The sequence below is a fragment of the Ranitomeya imitator genome, chromosome 4, assembly GCF_032444005.1.
Source record: "Ranitomeya imitator isolate aRanImi1 chromosome 4, aRanImi1.pri, whole genome shotgun sequence".
Classification (NCBI taxonomy): domain Eukaryota; kingdom Metazoa; phylum Chordata; class Amphibia; order Anura; family Dendrobatidae; genus Ranitomeya; species Ranitomeya imitator.
In genome coordinates, this window is record NC_091285.1 from 694,466,552 (window position 1) to 694,479,690 (window position 13,139).

Here is a 13,139-nt window from a genome sequence, read left to right on the forward strand (position 1 = left end):
AGGACTATGACATTGGCAAAGAAAACTGTTTCTATGATGATAGGTGATACATCTGAGCAAGAAAGTTCTAACATCGGAAGGAAGTCACAATAAAAGTGGTTGATGGTCATACTACCACAAAAATCTAACTGGCAAAGCAATGAGATGGTGATCAGCACAAAAATAAAACCAAGTAACCATGACCCTACTTTAAAAAGCAGGCAAAGATTTCTGTTCATGACTGAAGGGTAACGCAGCGGGATGCAGATGGCCACAAATCGGTCAAAGGACATGACTGTGAGAAGAGAACATTCAGTGGCAGTGCAAGATGCAAAAATATAGAACTGAGTAAGGCAGCCAGAAAATGAGATGGTGCTTCCACTTTCTAAGGTTATCTGCATCATGTTGGGAATGATATTGGAGGAAAAAAGAAAATCACAAAGTGACAAATGGCTCAAAAAGAAGTACATGGGGGACTGCAAAAGATGACTGGTGGACACCATTATGACAATCAGAAGGTTCCCACTAACAGTCATGATGTAAATGCTCATTATAAATATGAATAACAGGGTCTTGTAGTTGCCAATATTCTGGAAACCAATGAGAAAGAAATCTGAGGCTATTGTTGAGTTTTTTGGAAACATTATCTGTAGGTGGAAAAAGTGAATGTGAAATTGAGATTTTTTTTATTTTTTGACTCTAAACAGTCCAATTCTTAATATTTCTTCCTGCACTGGCATGTATTAACCGTGATAGAAATAGTGTGATACAGCGATGCAGTGTACTAGAGTGACGTAGTGATTTAGTATGGTAGCGTGGTACAGTGTAGCCATGTAATGTAGTTGTGTAATAGGATACTGTACTGTAATACTGTGATATATATGTCTGGCCCGACCTATACTCAAGAAGATGGAACCCAGATTTTCACTGACTACAGACCAACATGTAAATGCTGTGGATCTGTAACAACAAGTATGTCGCTGGTGACTGATGAATTTAATTGTTTGGGACACTTGATCCAAAGGTCCTGGGATGCCAAAGACCAACACTCTATGTAGTGTCCTGTTTTACCCTCTTGCTATGAAGCACTTTCCATCAGAAACCACAGAAGAAGCTCATCCATGTTTCCACCCACAACTGAGTATTTGCTACCCCCGTAGTCTACTGAAATAAAAAGAGTGCTTCCACTAGGAAATGTAACTTGGAGGTGCGACTGTGGATGGAAGGACTCATCCTTTGGTCTCTCAATATCTCCAAATATCTATTTGTGAAATTTCGGAAATACAACATAATTTTCAGAATAATGGAAGGAACAAGATGAAAAGGAAGATCAGCAATCTGATGGCTTGATATTATCAAGGTAACAGCAGAGATGACCCTGGTGGACCTACGTATCTAGGCTTGTGCAAGATCAATCTTCCCACATCCCTCAAGTCGCCATGGCTCAAAATTGAGCCAAAGGGGAGGTTGAACTAGGAATTTCCCTATCATCTCAGGATATACAGAGAATTTGGTGGAATTCCCATGACTTTTCTAGATGTATCTTACTCCAAGAATCCGCATATAAAATATTATCTGTTATGAACAGGTAATTCAGAATCACAATGGACATTGAAGTTCAGAGCACACAAGGTGACCTGACATTTACCAAAAACATAGGACGAGCTCTGAGACGTGGAAACTCTGCTGACCGCAATCCCTAATCCTATCACACCACACTAGAGGTAGCCGTGGATTGCGCCTAACGCTCCCTATGCAACTCGGCACAGCCTGAGAAACTAACTAGCCCTGAAGATAGAAAAATAAGCCTACCTTGCCTCAGAGAAATTCCCCAAAGGAAAAGGCAGCCCCCCACATATAATGACTGTGAGTAAAGATGAAATACAAACACAGAGATGAAATAGATTTAGCAAAGTGAGGCCCGACTTACTGAATAGACCGAGGATAGGAAAGATAGCTTTGCGGTCAACACAAAAACCTACAAACAACCACGCAGAGGGGCAAAAGACCCTCCGCACCGACTAACGGTATGGAGGTGCTCCCTCTGCGTCTCAGAGCTTCCAGCAAGCAAGAAAAACCAATATAGCAAGCTGGACAGAAAATATAGCAAACAAAAATAACACAAGCAGAACTTAGCTTATGCAGGATAGAGAGGCCACAGGAACGATCCAGGAGGAAGCAAGACCAATACTAGAACATTGACTGGAGGCCAGGATCAAAGCACCAGGTGGAGTTAAATAGAGCAGCACCTAACGACTTAACCTCATCACCTGAGGAAGGAAACTCAGAAGCCGCAGTACCACTCTCATCCACCAAAGGAAGCTTATAGACAGAACCAGCCGCAGTACCACTCTCGACCACAGAAGGGAGCTTGGCCACAGAATTCACAACAATTATCACGATGGTATTATACCCCGGAGAGACTTTATCATTTAGGGCTGGCTGAGTCCCCACTGTGTTGGAGATGTGAGTCAACTAGGGGTACATTAACTCACATCTTTTGGTCTTGTCAGAAACTTCAGTACTTCTGGTACCAAATCAATAAATCTATGAAGGCCATGGGAATTTTGAAATCAGATCTCAACCTTCCAGAAGTTCTCTTCTCTCTCCCCATGCCAAACTTTAATCCTAAGAAACATGATCTCCCACCTCTACTACTGGGAGCTGCAAAACATCTCATTGCTTTGAAATGGAGGCAAACAACCCAACCATCTCTGGAGAATTGGATTGAGAAGGTTAGGGATATTTTCCGACTTGAAGAATTGACAAGCTGGGAAACGCTTTCTCACGACCGTTTCTTAAAAATCTGGTCCCCCTGGACAAATTGGATTGGGAAAAACTAGTTAACCTGACATGTTATGTCTCTCGTATTGCTTGGTTCTTGCATAGCCTCAGGGATGATGCCCAACTGTGCTTTTGTGTCTAAGCCTCCCCTCACTTCTTCCCAGTCTCTGTAAACAAACTTATCAATTTTAAGTGGACATTCAAATCTATTTTATTTTATACTTTAAAATGTTTGCTGTATATTGGTTCACTTAAGTGGGTCTTTTGCCAGTATTAGATTAAAGTGACACCTACCAACATCTCCATCAGTACAGCTGGCATTATTTTTTAGTTATATTCTGTACAAGGAATAAACGCTACCCTACATTTGTGTTCTATCAAAAAGTGCAGCCATCTGGTCTGAATCAATTTCTTTATGGTCTGAGTCCTAATTTTGTAGTCTATAATTATTTAATGGGTCTAGAGTCTGAATTTATTTAGTGGTAGAGTCTGGGGACAGTACATTTTTTTCTCAATCTGGTCTAGGAGATGTTAAATTATTTTGGAATATGAATAAATTTAGGGCTGTAAATCTATTTATGTTACTATAAAGTTGTCGAAAGAAGACAGCATTGTGGTCTGGGCTGGATGGAGAAGAAAAAGACATCAACTCCAATTTTAGTCACATGTAAGCCACTGAATTCTTAGATGAGCTGTCGCCTATCCTGAATTATCTGCTATTTTATATCCCGGTATTATTAGTGAAAGCAAAATCTGCCACATTGTGTGCAGCTATTTTTATTCAATACTAGAGGAGTGATCTTGTATATGGGCTCGTGTGGTTTGTGGGTAAAGGCTAATTTATAGTCCTAGTCTAGCAGTTGTACTATAGTAGTTTAGTGCAGCAGTATAACATTGGGTTCTATCATGGAAGTCTTCCCAAGTTGACCATACAGCAAAAATGGCTATTGGATACTGAAAGGGCCCAATTCATTATTTGTGAGGGAGGTGGGTGACATTTTTTATGTATCATGGTGTTCATCTTTTCCACCAAATTTTTCAAATTAACCTGATCCATGAATTTAACAAAAAAAAGTTCTTTATTTATATCTTTACCATTTTTGTGACTTTTTAGCATAAAGTTGCATGTAACCAAAAAATGTTGAAAAATTTGTGCGAACGAATTCAAGCATACATAAAATCACTCAAGGTTTGGGGGAGAAACGGAGTTTGCTGAAACATTTCGTAAAAATTTTAAAAGTCAAATTGGTGAATAACATTTGGAAACTCCAAAGTCCATCCAAAATGACAAACATAAAAAAGGCCAAGACTTATAAGACAGCCTTTAAAAACGTTTCAAATTCGAAGAATAAGGCGCAAAAGAAAAACAGGCACAAAGCATGAAATAAAAACTATAGGAAAAAATGGGCAAATGTAATAATAATAACAATAATACTATACTGGGCCCTAATTAATAATAATAATCTTTATTTTTATATAGCACTAACATATTCCGCAGCGCTTTACAGTTTTCACACATTATCATCACTGTCCCCGTTGGGGCTCACAATCTAAATTCCCTATCTGTATGTCTTTGAAATGTGGGAGGAAACCAGAGAACCCAGAGGAAACCCACGCAAACACAGAGAGAACATACAAACTCTTTGCAGATGTTGTCCTTGGTGGGATTTGAACCCAGGACTCCAGCGCTGCAAGGCTGCTGTGCTAACCACTAAGCCACCGTGCCGCCCTCATTGTTCACATTGTGTTAACAATTAAATCAAACTTCAATTTATAACCTTATATAACTAACTAGAATAGAATAGAAGGGACTCTTAGAAGACGTGTTCTGCCCCTGATCTCTTCCCACTTACTTGCTCTGGTAGACACAGTGGACATGGGTTCAGTACAGCCTACAAAGTCTCATCATGGATGATAGAAAACCTGATTTTATATCTTTAGTATCTAGGTAGAATTAGCACAGACCAAACACTAATCATTTGAAGAAATTCCCTAATGGTCTAATTCCATTTTCGAAATGATGCCAAAGAATTAGGCGCAAACATTTTTAGATTTTCCATTTCTAATATGAAAGTGATGCTTTAAAAGGTAGTAGAAAAAATGTAAAACATTTTCAACTTTTTCGAATAGGAATTTGCATAGCGTGGGATTGGATGAGCCTTGAAACGCTAAGTCAGCCATGGTGTATCATTATGGTGCTTGGCCAACAACTTACAACCTTCATGGAGGATTCCTATATTTATTAACTTGGATTGCATGTCCCAAAACAATTTTACTTTTAAGAAACAACATTACTAGACCAAAAACATGGGTAAGAGTTTCAATAAAAGTATTTGACAATGTTATCACTTTAACCATCACTGTTAAATTTGAAGTAAAATGGATCCTCCAGCAATGAACAGGGGAGCAGGAACAAAACTTCACATTTATTGATTAAAACACTAAATAGTGAATTCTACAAATCCATATGAGACTTGATAAACCAACGTGTTTTAGCGTACAGCTTTAATCATGGTATAGGTAGGCATCTCCTCCTCATCTCTGTCTATCACCCTACCGGCCCTCTCTACAGTGCTATACTGCCCTATGTCTCCTCATCTCTGACTACCACCCTACTGGTCCGCACTACAGTGCTACACTCCTCTACATTTCCTCATCTCTGTCTATCACCATACCAGTCCTCTCTACAGTGTTACATCCCACTACATCATCTCCTCATATCTACCTACACGCTAGCGTTCCTCTCTACAGCGTTCCAACCCCTACATCTTCTCATCTCTACCTACCACCCTACCAGTCCTCTCTACAGTGTTACACCCCCCTACATCTTCTCCTCATCTCTACCTACCACCCTACCAGTCCTCTCTACAGTATTACACCCCCCTACATCATCTCCTCATATCTACCTACAGGCTAGCGTTCCTCTCTACAGCGTTCCAACCCCTACATCTTCTCCTCATCTCTACCTACCACCCTACTAGTCCTCTCTACAGTGTTACACCCCTCTACATTATCTCATATCTACCTACAGGCTAGCGTTCCTCTCTACAGCGTTCCAACCCCTACATCTTCTCCTCATCTCTACCTACCACCCTACCAGTCAGTCCTCTCTACAGTGTTACACCCCCCTATATCATCTCCTCATATCTACCTACACGCTAGCGTTCCTCTCTACAGCGTTCCAACCCCTACATCTTCTCCTCATCTCTACCTACCACCCTACCAGTCAGTCCTCTCTACAGTGTTACACCCCCCTATATCATCTCCTCATATCTACCTACACGCTAGCGTTCCTCTCTACAGCGTTCCAACCCCTACATCTTCTCCTCATCTCTACCTAACACCCTACCAGTCCTCTCTACAGTGTTACACCCCCCTACATCATCTCCTCATATCTACCTACACGCTAGCGTTCCTCTCTACAGCGTTCCAACCCCTACATCTTCTCCTCATCTCTACCTAACACCCTACCAGTCCTCTCTACAGTGTTACACCCCCCTACATCATCTCCTCATATCTACCTACATGCTAGCATTCCTCTCTACAGCGTTCCAACCCTTACTTCTTCTCCTCATCTCTACCTATCACCCTACCAGTCCTCTCTACAGTGTTACACCCCACTACATCATCTCCTCATATCTATCTACACGCTAGTGTTCCTCTCTACAGCGTTCCAAACCCTACATCTTCTCCTTATCTCTACTTACCACCCTACCAGTCCTCTCTACAGTGTTACACCCCACTACATCATCTCCTCATATCTACCTACACGCTAGCATTCCTCTCTACAGCGTTCCAAACCCTACATCTTCTCCTCATCTCTACCTATCACCCTACCAGTCCTCGCTACAGTGTTACACCCCCCTACATCATCTCCTCATATCTACCTACACGCTAGCATTCCTCTCTACAGCATTCCAACCCCTACATCTTCTCCTTATCTCTACCTAACACCCTACCAGTCCTCTCTACAGTGTTACACCCCCCTACATCTTCTCCTCATCTCTGTCTACCATCCTACCAGTCCTCTCTACAGTGTTACACCCCCTACATCATCTCCTCATATCTACCTACATGCTAGTGTTCCTCTCTACAGCGTTCCAACCCCTACATCTTCTCCTCATCTCTACCTAACACCCTACGAGTCCTCTCTACAGTGTTACACCCCCTACATCATCTCCTCATATCTACCTACACGCTAGTGTTCCTCTCTACAGCATTCCAACCCCTACGTCTTCTCCTCATCTCTACCTAACACCCTACCAGTCCTCTCTACAGTGTTACACCCCCCTACATCTCCTCCTCATCTCTGTCTACCACCCTACCAGTCCTCTCTACAGAGTTACACCCCCTACATCATCTCCTCATATCTACCTACACGCTAGTGTTCCTCTCTACAGCTTTCCAACCCCAACATCTTCTCCTCATCTCCACCTACCACCCTACCAGTCCTCTCTGCAGTGTTACACCCCCCTACATCTCCTCCTCATCTCTGTCTACCACCCTACCAGTCCTCTCTACAGTGCTACACTACCGTACATCTCCTCCTCATCTCTGTCTACCACATTAGACACATTAATGTATCGATTAAAGCTGGGAGTTTGCCACCTGACTGCAACAATTACATGGATTTGGGAATATGTGATTAACTCAAGTTCTCTTTAAACATGTGAATAAAAACTTAATTATAGCTGAAACTTGCTCAAAACAAATTGTGATCCCCATGATTATGCTGCCCTTTTCTATTTTGTGCTGGGACACTCCATTGCAGAGATGTTCATATTTTAAAATTTTTAAGTGCAGTATGTGAAATTTCTGCTTTTGCAGTCAAGGTGGGCATTTTGTTAGAGTCTTCTCTGGGGATGTTCACTTTCATTTCTCTCCCAAATGCTGCGATATCAGCTATGGTGTGAGGTTCTCACCACCATTCAAAATACCCTCAGCGGTTAACAAACAAATATAGCCTGGAGGGGTCCCCAAATATTAAATCATAACCTTTAATCAATTATTAAAAGGACAAATATCACAAACAAACCAAAGAAAGTGCTTGTACAAACCAGTGCTCATTAAAAAATGGTTTGATCTCACCACTGTTGACGAACAAAAGATCCCGGCCTCATTCCGGAAGTACCTTGCCGAGAAATGGATCCACACAAGAAAGCACTGGTTTGCACAAGCACTTTATTTGGTTTGTTTGTGATATTTGTCCTTTTAATAATTGATTAAAGGGTATATTTTAATATTTGGGGACCCCTCCGGGCTATATTTGTTAGTCTCCCAAAGGCTGAAAATCACAGCTTGGCAGCTGATCCAGCAGTTTTTCATTCTCAGGCTTTGACAAGCTAGAAGTGGCCGTGTCTGGGAGAAAGGGGAAACAGTGCACACCCCCAGATAAGACTATGAAAGAACGTCCAAATGAACTGCAAGCAGAAATTTCACCTAGTGTACCCCAGAATAAGCAAGAATGAATATCTCTGCAAAGGAAAAGTGATGAGTCCTAGGAATATTAGAAGGTACCTATTTAATTTCTTTGAGCAAGTGACAGGTTCTCTTTAAGGGTGCAACTACAACAAAGTTGAAAGTATATAGTTTGTGATATTTGAAAAACCTTTTAGTAGTGTTACTCAGTTGCCAGGGACAATATAGTCCAGCTCTACCCTCTTCTAGTGTATCCTCACCCATCCCCTGCAGACTGTGAGCCCTCGTGGACGGGGTCCGCCCTCCTTCTGTACCTGTTAGTGCCTTGTTTTTTGCGCATGTTTATTGTATTTGTCTTTATTTGCCCCCTTTTCACATGTAATGCGCCATGGAATAAATGACGCTATAAAAAATGTATAATAATATTAATAATAATAATAATATAGTCTCCAATAACTATGTCCCTTGAGCTTTAGTTCCTTCTATAATTTTCTACTGGATTCAGGTCAGGTAATTGGATAATGTAATCTCAGTATCCTAAATGCAGCATAAAATGGCTGCTGCATTTTCTACTTAAGCTTTTATACAGGCTGTGATAGTCCCCTCTGAATGACTGTGCTATTCTGTGTGATGTGATGGAGGCAAGGCATTACGGAAAAACCTATGTGGTATCGTCTGAGGTCATGTGAGCCTTCTGTGACTGATGCAATGTTCTACAATGTCTAAAACGCAGTTGGGACCTTTTGGGTGATTTGCTCAAATGGAATCACAAATTGTTCTAATTTGCATGGATCTAAAACAAAATTCACAAAATTCAAATAGAATTTGATTTGCATCAAAGCAATTCGACTATCTCTAGAACTTACCCCCAAAAATCTCAATTAGTAGGATAACCTCACGCCAGGGCATGATTACATCATCGATACAGTCACAAGTAGTGTTGAGCGATACCGTCCGATACTTGAAAGTATCGGTATCGGATAGTATCGGCCGATACCCGAAAAGTATCGGATATCGCCGATACCGATATCCGATACCAATACAAGTCAATGGGACACCAAGTATCGGAAGGTATCCTCATGGTTCCCAGGGTCTGAAGGAGAGGAAACTCTCCTTCAGGCCCTGGGATCCATATTAATGTGTAAAATAAAGAATTAAAATAAAAAATATTGATATATTCACCTCTCCGGCGGCCCCTGGACATCACCGCGGGTAACCGGCAGGCTTCTTTGTTTAAAATGAGCGCGTTTAGGACCTGAGAATGACGTCGCGGCTTCTGATTGGTCGCGTGCCGCTCATGTGACCGCCACGCGACCAATCAGAAGCCGCGACGTAATTCGCAGGTCCTAAATTCCTAGAATGCGGAGTTTAGTGCCTGAGAATGACGTCGCGGCTTGTGATTGGTCGCGTGGCGGTCACATGAGCTGCATGCGACCAATCAGAAGCCGCGACGTCATTCCCAGGTCCTAAACGCGCTCATTTTAAACAAAGAAGCCTGCCGGTTACCCGCGGTGATGTCCAGGGGCCGCCTGAGAGGTAAATATATCAATATTTTTTATTTTAATTCTTTATTTTACACATCACTATGGATCCGATACCGATTCCCGATACCACAAAAGTATCGGAACTCGGTATCGGAATGCTCAACACTAGTCACAAGTAGACATTTATCACTCAGACCCTTCCATCTCGTCTAGTTGGTTCTTATGCCAAGTTATGAAGATCAGTCTCATCCTGGAGAGCACAGCAAATGGTTTTCTGTCAATGTAAATTCAAGTGCACTTTCTTTTCCAATGAATTCTCCTTCAAGTGAGATATTACCTGCCAGATAATTACTCAATGTAAACTGCTAGATCAAGACGTTCATTCTCATGGAGACGTTGGACTCCCAACTTAATGGCTTCTGCTATATCCATCTTGATTCTACCATATTTTATATACAGTGACTGCACACTTATCCTTCTTTGAGTCTTCCAGATCTGTGTTGGACAAACTCTCCTCTCAGAAAATTATGAGCCTGGACCAACCCACAATATTTCAGGGACTTTTCCAAGAAGAATGTAGTTTGTCTTGATTCTTTGTCTGATGCTGATTGTGAAGTTTGTGACATTTATGAAGGTATTGTGAAATTATACATAGCTTTCAGTATAACCATGCCAAATATTACTTCCTAATAGTTTTGGCTAGGATTGTGTTTTTATTCTATTACTAGCATTTCAGGGTAGTTATACAGAGATGAGCGATTAAATTAAATTTGGATTCAGCTCTCCTCTCCCTGTTTTACTGAATAATGATGTTAAAAAATTCTGACCAATCAGTTTATGAGGTAATAACTCTAGAACACTTCAACGGATCCCACTGATTCTGATACTGATTTTTCACAAAATATTGTACTTTATGTCAATCGTAAATTTAGGCCAATACTTTTTACATTTATTTGAGAAATATAATTTTTACTAAAATTTAAAAATGTTCTCAATTTTTAAACTTTATATGCCGTTAAACCAGAGTCATGTCACACCACATTTTCCACATGTCTACTTCAACATCAGCATCACTTTTGAAACATAATTTTTTTTCTTAGGACGTAAGAAGGGTTATAAGTTTATCAGCAATTATCCAATTTTCTCAATTTTCCAACAAAATTTACAAAACCAATTTTTGTAGGGTCCACATTAGTGATGAGTGAGCACTAAAATGCTCAGGTGCTTGTTGCTCCGGTTGAGCGGATTGTAATACTCGGGTACTCGACCCGAGCAACGAGCCCAATGTAAGTCTATGGGAGAACCAAGTATTTTTACCGCGATCCCCCCGGGGGTCCTTTTAAGGTCTAAAAACATCTGAAAATGATGGAAACACTGCACAAATGACACAGGGACATCATGGGGATCGCCACTGGAAGCATTCCTGACTCTTATTTCACAGCGGTAAAACTTGTTTTCCGAGATTCATGCCATTTTTCCCGGTGCAACACAAACCACACTAAAACGAAACCAAACAGATTTAGCTGGGAAATATGTTAATGTACATGCTTTGCAGGTTAATGACTTGCTTGTAAGGCCAAATAATTAACCCCAGACCAAAATGTTCCTCCCCCACTTGGGCTTAGTTCAGAGGCAGCGTTTCTGAAGTGTTTTTCCACTTTAACATTAACAATTCATATGCACCCCATTACGCCTTGGAACCCACATACTGGATGGGCCCAGGAAAATCCAATTGTATTTTTTAATGGTATGATGGTTCCCTCTTTGCAGAATTCCTTACTGGAGAATTTGGCAATTTAAGTATATATAAAGATTAACTACATACATTATACTTACATCATCATCAAGAGGCATTTAAACATCATCCGTCCAGAATATCAGAGAAGCAACACCAAGACTAAGAACCCCTGTTAGATTACCTCCACTTTATGGGCATCCCCAATTATGCAGGTATGAGCACACTGTACATGTACAGGTACCCCAGTTTTTGCATCTGTCTTAGTCATGTTTCTCTAGTCTTATAAAGTGATTTACACTATGTAGTAACTCTAGCTTCACCCAGCCCTCCAAGTGGCCAGCTTTCAAGGTTGTATGAATCTAAAATATCATGGAGTCATCAGATGAGGGGCCATAAGCACCTAGAAAAGAAAAGCCACAAGGATTTAGATCAAACCACCACAGGCAGAGTTTCAGTAAACCTTAATGTTTTACAATGACAAACAACAAACATATGGAGGCTTAGAACTGTTTGTGAAGTGAATAAACAAACATTTCTCAAGACTGTGTCACTATGAGCATTGTCTGTCACATCTGTAGACTGTAGATGTTTTACAAGAAATGCAGCAATGTTATTGTCTGAATGCATTCGGTGTACAGTATTTTAATCTGGATTCCAAATCACCATTTGTATATTCGCCATTTGTACATTTCATGCAGCCCAAGTTATGGCTCTTAAGGAGAGAAACTAATATAGTGGACAAAGAAATATTTGTAATGAACTGCTGAGCAAAAACTAACAGCATTGCTTTATCAAATTTATATGAAGTGTATTGTGTCCAATTTGAGCAACCAGGCAACACAAAAAGGAACTTTTCAAGTGAGCTCTTTAAGGTACACAAATGTTATGAAGTGTTTGTCAACAAGAATGTGGTTTCACCAATGGAGGGTACCTTTTTAAAAATATACTATTCCCATCACAGCCCCCCTTGCCCAAAATTCTGTGGCCTATAACAGTACAGAACATGTTCACTCAGGTCATGTAGTTGGGGATAAGGAAGAGACATTGCAGGAAACAGAGTTAAGAAGTAGCCCAATGTAGGGGTGTGGGTCTCTGAGACTTGTAATAGAGTGCATGAGCTGACAAACAATTCCCCAATGGGGGGTATCTTTTTTAATAAATAAACTAGTGCCATCACAACCCCCTTGCCCAAAATTCAGTGGCCTATAACAGTACGGAGCACGTTCACCCTCGTCATCTAGTGGAAGGTAAAGAAGAGACATTGCATGAGACAGAGTTAAGAAGTAGGCCCAATGTAGGTGTGTGGGTCTCTGAGACTTGTAATGGAGTGCCTGGCCTGACAAGCATTTGCTCATGGGCGGTAAATTTTAAAAAAATATTTCATGTGCATCATAGACACCCTTTCCAAAAAATTGACTGTCTGTGCGCAGAACACATGAACCTTGGTGATCTAGTGGTGGAAAATTATGAGAAAACCTAGGCCCAATTTAAAGGAGCATTTCTCCTACATTTGTAATGCCCATACAATAAGTGTCTAAGGGCTGACAAACATTTCCTCAAGGGGGAAACATTTATTAAAAACATACAGTACTATGGGCATCATAGACACCATGGCCAAAAATTTGACTCTCTGTAGCAGCGTGGAACACATGAACCCTGGTGATATAGTGGTGGAAAATTATGAGAGGTGGAGGAAGGCCTCATTAAAACCTAGTCCTAATTTAAAGGAGGAGCGT